Source organism: Ornithorhynchus anatinus, chromosome X1 (assembly GCF_004115215.2).
Source record: "Ornithorhynchus anatinus isolate Pmale09 chromosome X1, mOrnAna1.pri.v4, whole genome shotgun sequence".
NCBI lineage: Eukaryota > Metazoa > Chordata > Mammalia > Monotremata > Ornithorhynchidae > Ornithorhynchus > Ornithorhynchus anatinus.
In genome coordinates this window covers 82,396,367-82,416,729 of record NC_041749.1, presented here as the reverse complement: position 1 = coordinate 82,416,729, position 20,363 = coordinate 82,396,367, and positions in this window count along the sequence as shown.

The following is a 20,363-nucleotide window of genomic DNA, read 5'->3' as shown; positions in this document are numbered from 1 at the left end:
ATGCGAGTTCAATATTTCTTCACAATCATTCCTAATATCCCTGAATTTGGAATATGAAAAGATTAATATACCTCAGCATCCAGTCCAAATGCCTCACTGCTTGGAGGCAAAATTACATAATCTGATTTCCTGTCATTCTTCTGAGTAGAGATTTTAGTAGTACTGTTGAGCACATACTTGGTGTGGTGCGCTATCCCAAGGACATGGGAAAGCAGAATGATGGAGCGACACATTTCCTGCCCACTAGGAGCTTGTACTCTAGAGGGTGAGACAAATGTAATTCGGAGCATTTTCCTGGTGCCCGCTCTTCTCCTGACCCAGATTCCTACAGAGGTCTTTGATGACTCCTACCCAGATGCCTTGAAACCCCCTCCCCAGGTTCCAGGAAACTCAAGAGTAATGTTGAAAGTTTCTATAGCACCCCAAAAGGAGATGACAGTGTGGGGAAGGGAATGGCTAAGAGTGAGGGAATCAGGGAAGAATCGATCAATCGTTGAATCGATGGTATTTGTGGGGCGTTTACTGCGTGCCGAGCACGGTACTAAGATCTAGGGAGATTACAGTATAATAGGGTTGGTAGACACGATCCCTGCCCTCAGGGAACTTACATTATAGTGGTGGAGAAGAATGGAGTTTGGATCATGAAGCAATGCGCACAGGAGTAGCAGCTGGGAGTTGGGAGAAGAGAAGACAGTAGGATGACCCCTATTCAGGACGTGATCAGGAAACCCAAGTCTCCGAACTCAACACTGAAAGGCAGAGCCAAAGCTTCCACACTGAGACCAGAACTTGCCTTGACTCCTGAGCGCATTTAGCGTGATGGCTAGAAAATCCGTGAGTGCCAGTTTTGGGTATGGTGTAAACCTTCCCAGAGTACTAGGTTGTGTAGGATACTCCTGAATTTTAAGCCCCCTGTCTGCCACTTGAAAAATCATTATTATTATTATTATTATTGTATTTGTTCAATTTGTATTCATATTTGACTTGTTAAATAATAATAATAATGATGGCATTTGTTAAGTGCTTACTATGTGCAAAACACTGTTCTAAGCACTGGGGAGGATACAAGGTGATCAGGTTGTCCCACGTGGGGCTCACAGTCTTAATCTCCATTTTACAGATGGGGTAACTAAGGCCCAGAGAAGTTAAGTGACTTGCCCAAAGTCACACAGCTGACAAGTGGCTGAGCCGGCATTTGAACCCATGACCTCTGACTCCCAGGCCTGTGTCTTTCCACTGAGCCACGCTGCTTCTCTTTACTTACTATGTGTCAAGCACTGTACTAGAGGCTGGAGTAGATACAGGATAATCAGGTTGGACTGAGTCCCTGTCCTATTTAGGGCTCACAGTCTAAGGAGGCAGGAGGAGTTAATCCCCATTTTCCAGATGAGGAAACTGAGGTGCAGAGAAGTGAAGTGACTTGTCCAAAGTCACACAGCAGGCAAGTGTTGGGGCCAGGATTAGAGCTCAGGTCCTCTGATTCCCAGACCCATGCTCTTTCTACTAGGCCACACTAGTAAAAATTGCTGATAGGGACCCTTAGCATAGGGTCTTAAGCATAGAGAAAGAGCTTCTGGTTCACTTAGGGACCCACCGTTGGTCCTTCACAAGACAGTGGGCGTTCTACTGGAACGAGACTCTGGCAATTGGAATTCTTTTTAATTCTTACTTTATGGTATTTGTTAAATGCTCACTCTGCTGTAATAAGGGCTAGGGTAGTTAGTTTGGACACAGTCCATGTGCCACACGGGGCTCACAGTCTTAGTCCCTATTTTACAGATGAGGTACCTGAGGCCCAGAGAAGTGAAGCGATTTGCCCAAGGTCACACAGCAGACAAGCGGCAGAGCCAGGATTAGAACCCAGATGCTTCTGACTCCCAGGCCTGTGCTCTATATACACTAGGCCATGCTGCTTTTCTAATTGTTCAGGGCTTCTGGGAAGGTGACAACCTGGCGACATAAAATGAGAAGAGAGATGGTAGCGAGGCATAATAAAGAGTGTATCCAGCAAAAGTAAGGGACTCAGAGGAGAAGAGAAACAAGATTCCCCCTCACCAAAAAAAATCTAATGCCCACATCGGCAGGATGCGATGAAAACCGAGGGAGGCGGAGAAGTCCGGAGGAAGAATCTATTCAATCATTCATTCATTCATTCATTCAATAGTATTTATTGAGCGCTTACTATGTGCAGAGCACTGTACTAAGCGCTTGGAATGAACAAGTCGGCAACAGATAGAGACAGTCCCTGCCGTCTGACAGGCTTACAGTCTAATCGGGGGAGACGGACAGACAAGAACAATGGCAATAAATAGAGTCAAGGGGAAGAACATCTCAAAAACAATGGCAACTAAATAGAATCAAGGCGATGTACATTTCATTAACAAAATAAATAGGGTAATGAAAATATATACAGTTGAGCAGATGAGTACAGTGCTGAGGGGATGGGAAGGGAGAGGGGGAGGAGCAGAGGGAAGTGGGGGGAAAAGAGGGTTAAGCTGCGGAGAGGTGAGGGGGGGGCGGTAGAGGGAGTAGAGGGAGAAGGGGAGCTCAGTCTGGGAAGGCCTCTTGGAGGAGGTGAGTTTTAAATAGGGTTTTGAAGAGGGGAAGAGAATTAGTTTGGCAGAGGTGAGGAGGGAGGGCATTCCAGGACCGCGGGAGGACGTGGCCCAGGGGTCGACGGCGGGATAGGCGAGACCGAGGGACGGTGAGGAGGTGGGCGGCAGAGGAGCGGAGCGTGCGGGGTGGGCAGTAGAAAGAGAGAAGGGAGGAGAGGTAGGAAGGGGCAAGGTGATGGAGAGCCTTGAAGCCTAGAGTGAGGAGTTTTTGTTTGGACCGGAGGTTGATAGGTAACCACTGGAGGTGTTTAAGAAGGGGAGTGACATGCCCAGATCATTTCTGCAGGAAGATGAGCCGGGCAGCAGAGTGAAGAATAGACTGGAGCGGGGAGAGACAGGAGGAAGGGCAATCAGAGAGAAGGCTGACACAATAATCCAGCCGGGATACTATGAGAGCCTGTAACAGTAAGATAGCCGTTTGGGTGCAGAGGAAAGGGTGGATCTTGGCGATATTATAAAGGTGAGACCGGCAGGTTTTGGTGACGGATCGGATATGTGGGGTGAACGAGAGAGCCGAGTCAAAGATGACATCGAGGGTGCGGGCCTGAGAGACGGGAAGCATGGTCGTACCATCCACAATGATAGGGAAGTCAGGAAGAGGACAGGGCTTGGGAGGGAAGATGAGGAGCTCAGTTTTGGCCATGTTGAGTTTTAAGTGGCGGGCAGACATCCAGGTGGAGACATCCTGGAGGCAGGAGGAGATGCGAGCCCGAAGGGAGGGGGAGAGGACGGGGCAGAGATGTAGATCTGCGTGTCATCTGCGTAGAGATGGTAGTCAAAGTCGTGAGAGTGAATGAGTTCACCGAGGGAGTGAGTGTAAATGGAGAACAGAAGAGGGCCAAGAACTGACCCTTGAGAAACTCCAACCGTTAAAGGATGGGACGGGGAGGAGGCGCCTGCGAAGGAGACTGAGAATGACTGGCCAGAGAGATAAGAGGAGAACCGGGAGAGGACGGAGTCCATGAAGCCAAGGTGAGATAAGGTGTGGAGGAGGAGGGGATGGTCAACAGTGTCAAAGGCAGCAGAGAAGTCAAGGAGGATTAGAATGGAGTAGGAGCCATTGGATTTGGCAAGAAGGAGGTCATGGGTGACCTTAGAGAGAGCAGTCTCGGTAGAGTGGAGGGGACGGAAGCCAGATTGGAGGGGGTCCAGGAGAGAATGGGAGTTAAGGAATTCTAAGCAGCGATTGTAGACGACTCGTTCTAGGATTTTGGAAAGGAAGGGTAGTAGGGAGATAGGGTGATAACTGGAAGGGGAAGTGGGGTCGAGAGAGGGTTTTTTTAGGATGGGGGAGACGTGGTCATGTTTTAAGGCAGAGGGGAAGGAGCCATTGGAGATTGAGTGGTTAAAAATAGAAGTTAAGGAAGGGAGGAGGGCAGGGGCGATGTTTTTTAAAAGGTGAGCGGAAATGGGGTCCGAATCTATACTGCTTCCCACCTTTTTTTAATTAACACTCCTCCTACATTAGGAAATGCCACCTTTACATTGCCAAAGTGCCGTGATAAGATGGAAGGGTTCTTCTACCGAGAGTTGTCGAAAATGACATGATTCTGAAATGACAAATTCCATCACTTGCAAATCCTTGAAGTTAAAAATATACAAGAAAAATCTTAGAGGAGAGTCTTGGTTTTAGAAAGCTGCCTGGCTGGCATCAAGGTTCCACTGAGATTATCATACAGTCCATTTTTCAACTTTTATGATTTGAGACACTTGAACGAAAACAGAAACTGGGATATACAGAGGTTGTTCTAATAATAAGCCGAAGTGGGAGATGTTATGTCATATCACTCAATTAAATGTATATTTTGAGTGCTTATTGTATGCAGACCACTGTACAAAGCACTTGGAAGAGTATAACAGAATTGATAGACATATTCCCTGCCCATGGTGAGCTTACAGTCTATCATGGCTGTAGAGCTGGTGGTGGTGATGGTAATCATTCAATCAATCAATGGTATTTATTGAGCACTTACCTTGTGCAGAGCACTGTACTAAGCACTTGGGGGAGTACAGTCTATCAAAGTCTGTAAACATGTTCCCTGCCCACAATGAGCTTACAGTCTAGCGGGGGAGACAGATGTTAAAATAAACAAATAAATTAATTAAGGACATGTATGTAAATGCTGTGCGGTTGATAATGCTGTCACAAGAGGAGAAGAGGAGGAGTGGAAGGAAGCCTTAAAGAACAGATGTTGTCGACACACTCTTCTCTACTTCTCCACTTAACTCCTGCTTTGTCGCTGCTGCCCCACTTTGATTCGTTACGGCGGAGCCAGGAGAGGGTTGTGGTCAAAGTGAGACTTAAAAGAATCTTGCTGCCGGTTTCTCGTCGAGTGTGAGATGGAACCCAAGATCTCATCCCAACCTGCTGAATGTGGAGTAACTTGTCTCTTTTACATATACCCTCCCCAAGATGCACAGACGTGCTCACATTTGTACCCCCTACTTTCATAAATTCTTCTATACTCCCCTTCTTCACAGCCAGTGTGTCTTCTTCAAATATGAAGGATATTTATATACACACTATACATGTATCTCAATCAACTGTATTCCCTGAGCACTTACCATGCGTAGAACACTAGTCTAAGAGCTTGAGAGAGTACAATATATCTGAGTTAGTAGACAGGTTCCCTGCGTATAACAAGCTCACAGTCTAGAGGGAGTGCATACATACTTATTTAGAGCCAGGATCCAAAGCAGTTGTTCAGCCAGAGACACCTCAGGATTCTGGGATAGTTTTCATCTTTACAATGGGTAGCTGCAATCATGCAACAAGCAGTGTTTTCTGAGACTGGAGGGCTTTATATCCAGCATAAGTGCTGGTACAGGAGGGACAATCAATCAATCATTCTCAAATTCCTCTTCTCCAATTCTCTCTAGACTCCCTCCAACCTGGCTTCTGTCCTTTTCCCTCCACAGAAACCACTTTCTCAAAGGTCACCAGTGATCTCCTTCTTGACAAATCCAATGGCCTGGGCTCCATCCTAATCCTCCTCGACCTCTCAGCTGCCTTCGACACCGTTGACCACCCCCTTCTCCTGGAATCATTATCCAACCTTAGCTTGGCTGCCATTGTCCTCTCCTGGTTCTCCTCTTTCTCTCTGGTCATTCATTCTCTGTCTCCTTCGCAGACTCCTCCTCTGCCTCCCACCCCCTAACTGTGTGGGTCCCTCAAGGTTCAGTTCTGGGTCCCCTTCTATTCTCCATCTTCACCCTTCTATTCTCCATCTACACCCACTCCCTTGGAGAACTCATTTGTTCCCATGACTTCAACTACCTCCTCAGTGCAAATGATTTCCAAATCTACATCTCCAACCCTGATCTCTCTCCCTCTCTGCAGTCTCATATTTCCTCCTGCCTTCAAGACATCTCTACTTGGATGTCCTCTCCTCACCTCAAGCTTAACATGTCCAAAACAGTTATCTTCCCACCTGAACCCTGTCCTCCCCCTGATTTTCCCATTATTCTGGATGGCACCACCATCCTTCCTGTCTCACAAGCCTGTAACCTTGCATTATCCTCAACTTCTCTCTCTCATTCAGCCCACATATTCAATCCATCACTAAATCCTGTGGGTCCCACCTTCACAGCATTGCTAAAATCCACCCTTTCCTCTCCATCCAAACAGCTACCACGTTAATACAATCACTCATCCTATCCCGCCTGGATTACTGCATCAGCCTCCTTGCTGACGTCCCAGCCTCCTGTCTCTCCCCACTCCAGTCCAGACTTCACTTTGCTGCCTGGGTCATTTTTCCACAGAAACATTAAGGACATGTTTCCCAACTCCTCAGAAAACTCCAGTAGTTGCCCGTCCACCTCCGCAACAAAGAAAAACCCCTCACCACTGGATTTCAAGCACTCAATCAGCTTGCCCCCTCCTACCTCACCGTGCTACTCTCCTCCTACAACCCAGCCCACACACTTCATTCCTCTAATGCTAATTTCTCACTATGCCTCGGTCTCATCTATCTCACCGCTGAACCCTTGCCCACATCCTGCCACAGCCTGGAATGTCCTCCCTCCTCAAATCCGACAGACAATTACTCTCCCCTCCTTCAAATCCTTTTTGGAGGCACATCTCCTCCAAGAGGCCTTCCCTGACTAATCCCCCCTTTCCTCTTCTCCCACTCCCTTCTCCATCGCTCTGACTTGCTCCCTTTGTTCTTCCCCCCCTCACAGCCCCACAGCACTTATGTACATATCTGTAATTCATTTATATTAATGTCTGTCTCACCTCTCTAGACTGTAAATTCATTGTGGGCAAGGAATGTGTCTGTTTACTGTTGTATTGTGCTCTCCCCAGCACTTACTACAGTTGTCTATGCATAATAAGTGCTCAATAAATACAACTGAATGAATTGGGTGAATCAGTGAATCAATCAGCGATATCTCTTGAGTGCTTACCATGTGCAGAACACTGTACTAAGTGTTTGGGAGAGTACAATACACCAGAATTAGCAGAAACATTCCCTGCCCATAATGAGCTCACGGTCACCAGAGCCATATTCTTCAGAGATTTTATCTTTATTGTGACCATGTTAGAAATGGCCATATATCTTCATTCATTCATTCAATAGTATTTATTGAGCGCTTACTATGTGCAGAGCACTGTACTAAGCGCTTGGGATGAACAAGTCGGCAACAGATAGAGACAGTCCCTGCCGTTTGACGGGCTTACAGTCTAATCGGGGGAGACGGACAGACAAGAACAATGGCACTAAACAGCGTCAAGGGGAAGAACATCTCGTAAAAACAATGGCAACTAAATAGAATCAAGGCGATGTACAATTCATTAACAAAATAAATAGGGTAACGAAAATATATACAGTTGAGCGGACGGGTACAGTGCTGTGGGGATGGGAAGGGAGAGGTGGAGGAGCAGAGGGAAAAGGGGAAAATGAGGCTTTAGCTGCGGAGAGGTAAAGGGGGGATGGCAGAGGGAGTAGAGGGGGAAGAGGAGCTCAGTCTGGGAAGGCCTCTTGGAGGAGGTGATTTTTAAGTAAGGTTTTGAAGAGGGAAAGAGAATCAGTTTGGCGGAGGTGAGGAGGGAGGGCGTTCCAGGACCGCGGGAGGACGTGACCCAGGGGTCGACGGCGGGATAGGCGAGACCGAGGGACGGCGAGGAGGTGGGCGGCAGAGGAGCGGAGCGTGCGGGGTGGGCGGTAGAAAGAGAGAAGGGAGGAGAGGTAGGAAGGGGCAAGGTGATGGAGAGCCTTGAAGCCTAGAGTGAGGAGTTTTTGTTTGGAGCGGAGGTCGATAGGCAACCACTGGAGTTGTTTAAGAAGGGGAGTGACATGCCCAGATCGTTTCTGCAGGAAGATGAGCCGGGCAGCGGAGTGAAGAATAGACCGGAGCGGGGCGAGAGAGGAGGAAGGGAGGTCAGAGAGAAGGCTGACACAGTAGTCTAGCCGGGATATAACGAGAGCCCGTAATAGTAAGGTAGCCGTTTGGGTGGAGAGGAAAGGGCGGATCTTGGCGATATTGTAGAGGTGAAACCGGCAGGTCTTGGTAACGGATAGGATGTGTGGGGTGAACGAGAGGGACGAGTCAAGGATGACACCGAGATTGCGGGCCTGCGGGACGGGAAGGATGGTCGTGCCATCCACGGTGATGGAGAAGTCTGTGGAGATATCTTCTGTGGGTGCTTCAGGTAATGAAACTTTAGAGATCCACCCAGAGAATGTTATCCCATTTTCAGTACAAAAAAATGGTGCTATAACTAACTCCCAAATTTTTGCAGGTAGGAGGAAATCAAAAAGTTCAAAAGAATGTCTAGTAATAATAATGTTGTTGGTATTTATTAAGCGCTTACTATGTACAGAGCACTGTTCTAAGCACTTGGGTAGATACAGGGTAATCAGGTTGTCCCACGTGAGGCTCACAGTCTTAATCCCCATCTTACAGATGAAGGAACTGAGGCACAGAGAAGTTAAGTGACTCGCCCACAGTCACACAGCTGCCAAGTGGCAGAACCGGGATTTGAACCCATGACCTCCGACTCCCAAGCCCGGGCTCGTTCCACTGAGCCACGCTGCTTCCCTATGTTTAGGATTTCCTCAGCACTTTGGTAGTAGATATTACACAAATCGATCAACTAATCGATGGTATTTATTGAGCCCTTACTGGGTGCGGAGCACTGTACACTATAAAATCTTGGAATTATGAGTTAATACAATAGAATTGGTAGAGATGATCCCTGCCCACAATGAACTTACAGACTAGAGAGGGAGACACACATTAAAATAAGTTGCAGATGGACACGTATGTATATGTGTGGCTGGGAAAAGGGTGAATATCAAAGTGTTTAAGGGGTACAGGCCTAAGTGCATAGAGGGTGCAGAAGGAAAGGCTTAGACAGAGTGTACCCTATTTATGTTATTGAAAATCTTGTAACAGAAATTCTAAAAAAATCCTTCTGCATTTGGACCATGGGTTATGATTTTTCCGTCTATTTCTAATCCAGGCACCTAGACTAGTATGTGATATTCTGCTAATTCAGTGGCTCAGTTTTGAATCAAATGAGCTTCTGCAATATGATTGACATTTTTTAGAACCACCAAATTGAATTAACTGTTTGATTACATTTGATTTAAACACTAACAGGGTTATCCATTTCCTGTGATGTAATAAAAAAGATCTAATAGCCAGCCTGCCAATCTATAATTGTCTCCTGAAATGTTAAGAGATCAATAGGGTAATGGGGAGACAGGGAAGGCTAAATAAGTATAAAGGAAAAAGATGAAGACGAGAAGTGGAAATGATTTGGTATTCAGCACCATAACTATAACTACTAACCATATAATAAATAGATTATTACTCACATCACCAAAGGCTTCTACAAATTACTTTTATTTTAAAATACACTGGGAATTGCCTGGTGTTTGCTGAAGGCCAATTAGCCATCCTTGGGTCGAGAGGTCACTTGTTTTGTCTGATCCCTCAGCTCCGAAATGTTACTTACCAGAGGTTCAGTGTGAGAGAAAGTAGGATATGTTTGCCCATAAATTGCAGACTAAGAAGGCACATATGGTTGGGAGGATTCAGGGACAGATGGATGGGTCTCAATGAGGCAACATTCTTATTCCCGTTCTTTTGGCTTTGATTTGGACTTGATACCTCCTTCATGAATTTAATCTTGGAACAAATTCAACAGAGCAAATAGCTCTTCCCAGAGGCTGGATAGATGCATAGGTTTCTCATTATGCTTCTAATGAGATACCTTTGCAAATGATTCCGTTTCAGATTCATTCAATCGTATTTATTGAGCACTGACTGTGTGCAGAGCACTGAATGCATGGTAGATTTTTCTGATGCTGTTTTTAAAATAATATGTGTACAGCTCTGGACACAATTACTAAAGCCCTGGGTTCCAGGAGTGACTTAACCAAGTTGCAAACTGAACGTTTATACTGAATCTAGCTTCTATTCATGTGTCTATTTTACTGTATACTGTAGGAAATTGAAAAGCGTTTGGTTTTTTTTGAGTGGCTTGGGCAGGCGTATAACTTAGCCTACACATGTATAAATATATATAGAAATAATATATATTTTTATCATTTGTGTGTTTTTACATCTGTCCCATTGCCTTTGTAACTTCCCATAGTGCTCTGCACACATGGGAGTATTAACAGTGAATAAAGCTGTGGATAGGTTGGGGTGAGGGAACGAAGGAAGATGACCATACTGAAAGTTGATTTTGCAGATTGCAATTTATCTTAAAATATCATTAAAGCCCATTTTAAAAGAACTAAGTTTCGGGAAAAAAAAATTAGAATATTACCCATTTCAAGGGTATTTAGGTAGTGAGGAAAATAATTTTCTCCATTGGGAAATCTTCGTATGAAGAGTAGCAATTGATAAATTCTGCTCTTGGCTGTTCGGTCTCAGCTCATGAAAGTTTCAAAGGTTTCATTGACCTTAAAGGAAGTTATAGATAAGTAACCTCAGGCAAAATTTCTCTTCATCCTGCGAGCGCTATATGAATGGGATTCATTATATATTCACTGCCGAAATTACTCGAATTTTTGGTGGCTCACGCTTAGAATGACACTTTTACATGCTACCAACTTTTTTCACTTCTAAAGTAAGGCTTTCTTTCTAAACCTGGGAAAATGGATATTCGGTTTTAAAACTAATACTTGATTTTGAAGCTATGAGTTTCAGAAATATTGGGATTAGGCAAAAAGTAAATACGACTGTCTATTTTGTAGGGTATATTTTCTCCTGTTGTCATTACTCAAAACTAAAAAAGGAATTTTTCTTGGACTCACCAACACTTTCCTTTCAGACTGAGACAAAACGTCAGCTGACTTTTATAGGAGTTTATGAGGAACTGGAAATAGGCAGTGGCTACAGAACGGCTCAGAAAGACTCTTTCCTGGCTCTGTCCGTTTCAAAGTAGGAAGCTGCTCTGCCACATTTCCCCCAAATATTCTTGAATATAGATACAAAAAGCCATTGGAAAACACAGAACTTCTAAAGTTGCACATAAATTGTAATAATGCAGCTTATTATTAATAATAATAATATTATTATTATGGTATCTGTGAAGTGCTTACTACGTGCCAGGTACTGTTCTAAGCGCTGTTGTATTTGGTTTTGGTTTTTAATCCCTGGGACTGTCATCCCCAGTTCTTTTAGGAGGGCAGAGGAAATGTTCTAAGGATGCAGTAAAACAAAGCCTCAGACAATGCTGCATCCCAGCTGAAACCTGGGAATAGTCGAGGAGGGTACTCTGTGCCTCAGTTCCCTCATCTGAAAAATGGGATTAAGACTGTGAGCCCAATCCACTCATTCATTCCATCATGTTTTTTGAGCGCTTACTGTGCGCAGAACACTGAGCTAAGCATTTGGGAGAGTGCAGTAGAACGATAGAAAGGCATATTCCCTGCCCATAATGAGCTTGCACTCTAGAGATGGAGAGGCAGATATTAATATAAGTAAATTGCAGATATGAACAGACGTGTGTGAGGCTGGGGGTGGCGGGTGGGAGAACCAAGTCAGGGTGACACAGAGGGAGTGGGAGAAGAAGAAAGGCAGGGGCTTAGGTCTCCTGGAGGAGATGTGCCTTCAAAAAGGCTTTGAAAGCGGGGAGAGTAACCGTCTGTCAGATTTGAAGAGGGAGCCAGGCCAGAGGCAGGACGTGGGCAAGGGGTCGGTGGCGAGATAAGTGAAATCGGGGCACAGTGAGAAGGTTAGCCCTATAAGGGACAGGGACTGTGTCCAACCCGATTAGCTGGTATCTACCCCAGCACTCCGAACAGAGGCTGGCACATAATAAGTGCTTAACAAATGCCACAGTTGTTAGTATCATTACGAACAGAGGCTGGCACATAGTAAGTGCTTAACAAATGCCACAGTTATTAGTATCATTATCATTATTACAGGTGAACATCTTCAGTGGTTTCTTCTTCCAGTATGAAGGACAACTAAATACAGCTATTAAAGACAGAACCAGAAAAATCTAAAAATATCTTGGAATGAAAATGTTTGTCATCTTTTTGACTAAGTACCTACTTTTGTGGGTTAATGGTGATCCCGCTGGTGGCGAATTCCTGAGATCATCATGATTGGTCATAAAGGGAGCTAATTTTCCCTGAGACCACATCAGGGCCGAAGAGTGGCAAACGATATGAGCAGAAGACTGCTAGGTCCGATTATTTAACAGTGTTCTCTATTTGAACAGTGCCTTCTTCATAGAACCTTAAAACAGTTTTTTCCTTAATCCTCTCAACAGCCACGAGAATCTATCCCATTTCAAAAATGGAAATTCTGAGACGTAAGGAGGCAAAGTCACCTGCCCAGGGTCTCACAGCAAGGCCTGGGACTGTCAATCAAACAGTGGTATTAAGTGAACGCTTACTGTGTGCAGAGCACTGTAGTAAGTGCTTGGGAGAATACAATATATTAGAGTCGGTAGACACGTTCCCTGCCCACAAGGAGTTTACAATCGGGAGGGGGTACTAGAATACAGGACTTCTGACTTTTTTGGGTTGCTGGCTTATCCTCCCTCTATATAAATATCTGAGATTCTGAATAAAAATGCAATATCGGTGCAGAGAAGCGGGTTCTCCAAGCTGCCTTGTAACATAATGGCAAAAACTAGGGTCCAAGTTTAGACTTTTCCTCCATTGCAATGTGGGCAGATTATTGGGTCCTGCTGTTTGTTTCTCATTTTCTCTGGCTGGGCAATCCTCAAACCAGCTGTTGAAGTAGAATTTAACATTCACCCTTGTCTTGAGGGAAACATCTGCTGTCAGCTCTAATGCAATGAGGTTAGGTATTAACCTGAGTTTTGAGCTCCTTGGAAAATACGCTATAAAATGCGAAACAGAATCATTACTCATGTCAAATGGCTGCTTTCACATCCAGAGGGCTTCTCTCATAGAATTGCACAGGATCAAATCCTGGCACAAAGCACCAAAATCAAATAATGTCATTGAATTCAACCTCACCCACCAGTTCTTTTAAACACAGATGACCTTATGGAAGGCAGACCCGTGTTCATGCATTAAGCATGAGAACGACAGAGACCTTTTTCATCTTAATTTTTTTATTAGGCATCTGGCCAACTGGCAGTATAACAAAAAAACCCTTAATTTCATGCAATAAACTTGTCTCTTGCTCAGAGCCCCTAGTGTATCCTTTCTGTTCCTACCCAGAGAAGGAGAAGAGGGAGAGAAGGAGACAGACGTATGTGTGTTACCCCGTCGTTCTCTCACATAATATATTTGGGATAAACCATTTTGGATCCTCCTTTTTGCTCCCCATCTCAATTTCCTTTATTTCTCCTATTGCTCTACCCTCAACTGAGCCAAACAGCTCTCTAGGAAATCTGGCTGTTCTAACTTTTCCCTTTAACCTTATCGTCTAAAACTGAAAGCTCGTTGTGGGCAGAGAATGTGTCTACCAGCTCTGTTCTATGGTACTTTCCCAAGTGCGTAGTACAGTGCTCTGCACACAGGAAGCGCTTAAGGAAGCTTGAAGCAGTGTGGCTCAGTGGAAAGATCACAGGTTTGGGAGTCAAAGGACGTGGGTTCTAATCCCGGCTCCGCCCCTTGTCTGCTGCGAGACCTTGGGCGAGCCACTTAACTTCTCTGGGCCTCAGTTACCTCATCCATAAAATGGGGATTAAGACTGTGACCCCCACCTGGGAAAACTGATTACCTCGTGTCTACCCCAGTGCTTAGAACAGTGCTCGGCTCATAGTAAGCACTTTACAAATACCATATTTATTACTATTATCATTATTGATAATAAATACTATTGATTAATCGATTGAGGTGGTCATTATGAAATGTCTCAGATGCACTTTTCTTTGGTTTCTTTTCTGTGAAACTCTATTCAGCAAAACCTTAGGAGTTCTTTCCGGTTCAGAAAACCTGAGGAAGGAGAAATGGGAAAAGCCACTGTTATTTTACTAATTCTTCCAATGAAGAAATCCCGAAAGCTGGTAGTGTCCTAAGTATTAAAGAACGAGTGTTGTCTCTAGGGAGTGCAGTCTGTCCGACAGCCTTTAGAGGAGCTGCTGTGGGGCTATTCTTTGTCTTTTCTTCCATCTGAGATCTCATTGACAGCATAAGACAAGACAAGAGATGTCACTGTGGGAGTCGCATTTCCCCCACGGCCATAGGGGAGAAGCTCAGGATTTTGAGGAACAGGGTGGGAATACAGTCTATTAACAGCCATTTCAGCTACATGTGCCACTCCTGCTTTTTGACTGCTCCATCACGTACTGCCAAAGATGGAGCATGTGGGCTCATTTTCCACCTTTTGGCTCTGCCCAGAAGCTCTCAAAATACCTTTCTTTAGCATTAGCTTTCATCCCTAGTCCTTAAAGCAATCAAAAGAGTAGACTGTAAGCTCTCTGTGGGCAGGGAACGGATCTACCGACTCTGTTATATCGTATTCTCCCAAGTGCTTACTGATAATAATGTTGGTATTTGTTAAGTGCTTACTATGTGCAGAGCACTGTTCTAAGTGCTGGGGTAGATACAGGGTAATCAGGTTGTCCCATGTGAGGCTCACAGTCTTCATCCCCATTTTTCAGATGAGGGAACTGAGGCACAGAGAAGTTAAGTGACTTGCCCACGGTCACACAGCTGCCAAGTGGCAGAGCCGGGATTCAAACTCATGACCTCTGACTCCCAAGCCCGGGTTCTTTCCACTAAGCAATGCTGCTTCTCAGTGCTCTGCACACAGGAAGCACTCAATAAATACCACTGATTGATTGCTTGATCGACCACCTACCTTGCTCAGAGAACTATACTGTTTGGGAGAGTTCGAAAGAATGAATGTACGTGTCTTTTGCCCTCAAGGAGTTTACAAACTGGTGGAGCGAGGAAAGTAAAGAAAGAAGGAAGGCAGGCAAAGTGGACATTCATCTTGGAATGCCATCTCCATGGATTATACGCCAGGAAGCACAAATGATATCAGTGGCAGAGAATTCCTTTGTGTATTTAATGGGCTTATATCCGCATGTGCAGTTACAGTGGAAGAGAAACAGTGTGGTCTAGTGGATAGAACACAGGCCTCGGAGTCAGAAGGACCTGGGTTCTAATCATGACTCTGCACTTCTCTGCTGGGTGACCTTGGACAAGGCACTTCACTTCTCTGTGCCTCAGTTACCTCATCTGTAAAATGGGGATTAATGCTGTGAGCCCCATATAGGACATGGATTGGGTCCGACATGATTATCTTAATAATAATAATAATGATAATAATATTGGTATTTGTTAAGCGCTTACTATGTGCAGAGCACTGTTCTAAGCGCTGGGGTAGATACAGGGTAATCAGATTGTCCCACGTGAGGCTCACAGTCTTCATCCCCATTTTACAGATGAGGGAACTGAGTCACAGAGAAATGAAGTGACTTGCCCACAGTCACACAGCTGACAAGTGGCAGAGCTGGGAGTAGAACCCATGACCTCTGACTCCCAAGCCCGGGCTCTTGCCACTGAGCCACGCTGCTTCTCTATGTTAATAATAATAATAATGTTGGCATTTGTTAAGCGCTTACTATGTGCCAAGCACTGTTCTAAGCTCTGGGGTAGATACAGAGTAATCAGGTTGTCCCACATGAGGCTCACAGTTAATCCCCATTTTACAGATGAGGTAACTGAGGCACAGAGAAGTTAAGTGACTTGCCCTCAGTCACACAGCTGACAAGTGGCAGAGCCGGGATTCGAACTCATGACCTCTGACTCCCAAGCCCGGGCTCTTTCCACTGAGCCACGCTGCTTCTCTACCCCATTTTGCATCTACCCCATTGCTTAGTACATTGCCTGACATGTAGTAAGCGTTTAACAAATACCATAAAATTATGCTCCATTTAAAAAGCAGTTTGGGATAAGTATCTGGTTTCCAGCGTTGCTTGGTTTTAAACTGAGCTCATTTGAGATACGGATGAAATCCTCGTGATTAAAGTGTGAAGTCTGCTTCAGCAACATTATACACTTTTACTACCTTTTCAATTTAGAAAAGGTGTAGGTGATGAAAAACTTTGGAGTGAATTCCTGAATTTAATTTCCACCTTGCACATTATTCAGGAAATGAAATTAATATTTACTGATGAAACAAGTTTCTAGACTCCTCAACTGAATCCATTTCAGCTCTGTGGCAGAGGTTTTCAGGAACACCCAACATAGCACACATCTCCCCGAGTGCTCCCTGCTACTGGAAGTTATTGAAGCAATTGTGTATCTTCAGGTACTAAAAATCCAGTTACCGGCTGACTTATTAAACACATCGCTTTTTATATCATGATTTATGTTGCTTGTATGGATTCCTACAGCCTTTTCTGCCTCCCTGGAACTTTCCCCTCTTAAAAGTTACCTCATCTGTAAAATGGAGATTAACTGTGAGCCTCACGTGGGACAACCTGCTTACCCTGTATCTACCCCAGCGCTTAGAACAGTGCTCTGCACATCGTAAGTGCTTAACAAATACCAACATTATTATTATTATCATTAAAAGTATACTCTCATCACAAAAATCACTCTACCTTCTATTTTCTCCCAGTTTGGGGAAAATCCAAGAACTGAACCCAGGATTCCGTCCCCAGTTGAGTATTCTACTTGTTCACGCCATTGCTTTGGGAGATATTGGATGCCTTATTCTACATCTGAGCTACTTTGGGGCATGACCACATCATAAATGAAGCAGCGTGGCTCAGTGGAAAGAGCCTGGGCTTCGGAGTCAGAGGTCATGGGTTCGACTCCCGGCTCTGCCACTTGTCAGCTGTGTGACTGTGGGCAAGTCACTTAACTTCTCTGTGCCTCAGTTACCTCATCTGTAAAATGGGGATTAACTGTGAGCCTCACGTGGGACAACCTGATTACCCTGTATCTACCCCAGTGCTTAGAACAGTGCTCTGCACATAGTAAACGCTTAACAAATACCAACGTTATTATTATTATATCGTTTTTGAAAACATGCTTTAGTGCAAAGTGATCATGTTTTTCTAGGGAAGAGTGCCTCGCAGATCTGCCTCTCTAATGTTTCCTTTACTTGCTCTTCTCAGCTCTTGTGAGATGTCCTAGTGTTTCTTTTGAGTGTTTTTTCACTTTAATAATCGTGATGATAATAAGAATAACAATTATTATCATTCCTATTATCATCATCATACTGGTTAATCGCTTATTATGTGCCAAGCATGGTACTATGTGCTGGGTTAGATACAAAATAATCAAGTTGGACACAGTCCCTTTCCTACATGGGGTTCAAAATCCAAGTCTGTTTTAATTTAAAAGTTTTGTCCTGTGAGACCTGTGCTGTGTTAATGCTCCTCTCTGGATGTCTAATGTACTACCAGGAAATAAGGTTAGGCACTGGGATAATAGGGTTCACTATCATTTTGCAAACATTTTTTATAGCTATTTTACATTATAAGCCAGTTAAGAAAAACAATTTTTTTTGACAACTACCCATACTCAAATCAAGTTGTAAGAGAGAAAATCATTTCCCAGGATGCATGCAATTAGTTCATTATCTGTATTTTCACTTGAATAAGTTCTATGAAAAGGACTACATCTCCATTCCACCTAGGGTTCATTAGCAATTGAAAAACAAAAGGAATATCAGATTAAGATCGCGGAATTAATCAAGTACAGTTCGTTGCACAGTAAATATTGACTTTCTGAGTATTTGTCCAATCTGCCTGTTACACCTTCTCGCCACTGAATTCCACATCATGTGTTTGTCCTTTATCCATTTAATTTAAATGGATTATTTTTTCCCATGGAAACGATAAAGTTTGTACAAAAGATCACTGTCTCTCATATTATTGGAGCTTCCTTGGTTTTCTTGCTGTCTTTGAACATTCAGTGCCTGGTGACTTAGTTCTGTCACTTGTTCTTTGGTGTAGTGGCTTTTCTTATTTGTCTAATCTTGACAGTTCCAAAACTGGTGATTTAGAAATTTGCAGTTTTCATTCATCATGAAGAATTCCAATATATGGATGACTTCGGAAGAATATTTGGTCCGCAGAACACTGCGGCCATTGAACTTCCACTCGCTATGTGAATTTATGCAGTTAAAAATCATTAAAGCAAATTCTGCTACATCGTAAAATAAAATAACTTCACCGTATTTCATGTCAGAGCCACCTTTTCCCATATTGCAAAGCACAAAACCAGAGGGGGATTTACTTCTATACATTACTTGTTTTGCCAGAAAAGTTTGCCCTTGCAAGTAAAGTGAATATATGATGGCTTTAAACATGACTTCAGTTTTCTTTATAATCCCCAAACTGCACTGAATGAGGCCACTTGCAAAAATGAGTATAGAGGTGTTCTCTAAAACTAAAAATCAAGGGTCACTTTGTTTAGTGGGTAATGTTAAAATGCATAGATCAGGAATTCTGGACTGGGTGTATGTATATGTGAAGGGTGCATATATGAGGTAAAGTCATCAAAGATAAATTAACGTAGACTTCCATCCAGATCATTTGGAGCTAATTTTTTTTTTTTTTACTCAGCGAGATTTTTGTCCTGAATCATGCAGCTGATTGCCCTAAACTTTTCATTTTGCTTTGCCTATGTAGATGTGTAGGCTCAGCTTTGATTTCAGTGACCGGTGAATTCACTGTGTTAGTTTGGCCAAGCCATTTAACCTCCTTTTCATCTATTTCCTAGCCCACTAAAATTTCTATGATGCAGCACACTGCTAAATCAAGGTTCATAATTAATCCTTGCAAATTACTGGGGAGATATTTGAGTAGAAAAACTGTATTTTGTAGTTTACTATTACCATCACTAAGGTGGGTGGCAATAATACTAAATGCTTATCAATATGTCATTCATTCAATCATATATATTGAGCACTTACTGTGTGCAGAGCACTGTACTAAGCACTTGGGTCAGAATCCTCCAATGTTTTAGCTACATCCCAGGAGCAGGTTGCCTACTCTTAGGAGCCGAATACTTTCTTTTATCCCACCAGGGGCCAGTATGCAATGTTCTGGTACCGTTAATGAAATTATTACTTCTGAAATCTTAACGAAGCCCTAGTGGGCTGAAATAGCTAACACAGCTTCCAGGAGTAGCTAACGTTCCCAGGATGTAGCATAAGCCCTCTGAGAATCCAGCTTTGTGATGATGATGAAATGTTCCATACACAAACAAACTAGGCAAGCTAAGAAGCTAAGCAGCGCTTTAAGGTTAATACTTAAAATGTCCCTGTGAGACAGGTTGAGAACAGGTAGGATTATCCCATTTTTTGAGATGGGAAGCAAATTAGGAAAGGTTAAAGCCAAGGGCACATTATTCATTCATTCAATAGTATTTATTGAGCCCTTACTATGTGCAGAGCACTGTACTAAGCGCTTGGAATGTACAAATCGGCAACAGATAGAGCCAGTCCCTGCCCATTGACGGGCTTACAGTCTAACCGGGGGAGACAGACAGACAAAAACAATAACAATAAATAGAATCAAGGGAGAACCAGGAAGAATGCAAGTCTCTAGGGTGTAGTCTGAATATGGGAGTCGAGAGAGATGGGGAGTCAAGGAAAACGCCAAGGTTATGGGTTTGAGAAATGAGAATGATGATGATAATGTCGACTGTGATGGGAAAGTGCCGTGGCAGAGAGGACTGGGGAGGGAATTTGAGAAGTTCAGTTTTGGAGGTATTAAGCACGAGGATATCCACATAGAGCTGTCCTGGAGACAGGAGGTGATGTGAGGTTTCCGAGAAAGAGCTAGGCTGGGGCCAGTGAGGTGGTAGTTGAAACCTTGGGAGTGGATGAGCTCCCCAGGGGAGAGAGTGTAGAGTAAGGAGACGTAGAACAGAATTTCACAAGAAACCCACAGTTAGGTGGTGGGAGGCAGGGGAAGAGCTGGCCGAGGAGACAGAAGGATCTGCCAGAGAGGAAAAACCGGGAAAGACCTGTGTCAGTGAAAGCGAGGTCTGACAGTGTCTCCGGGAGAAGGGAGGATTAGAATAGAAGTAGAGGGAGGATTAGGATAGAATAGATTCTCTTAGGGTTGGCACTGGTGACCTTACAGTCCTCTGGGCTGTAAGCTCGCTGTGGGCAGGGAATGTTTCTGTTTATTGTTATATTGTACTCTCCTAAGCACTCTGCCCACAGTAAGCGCTCAATAAATACAATGAACTGACTGGCCTTGGAGAGAGCAGTGTCAGTGAAGTGAAGAGGATGGAAGCTGGACTGGAGAGGGTCAAGAGATTTGGAGGAGACGAGTGTATGCAATAAGTGTAGGCACCCCATTGGAGAAATTAGGACAAAAAT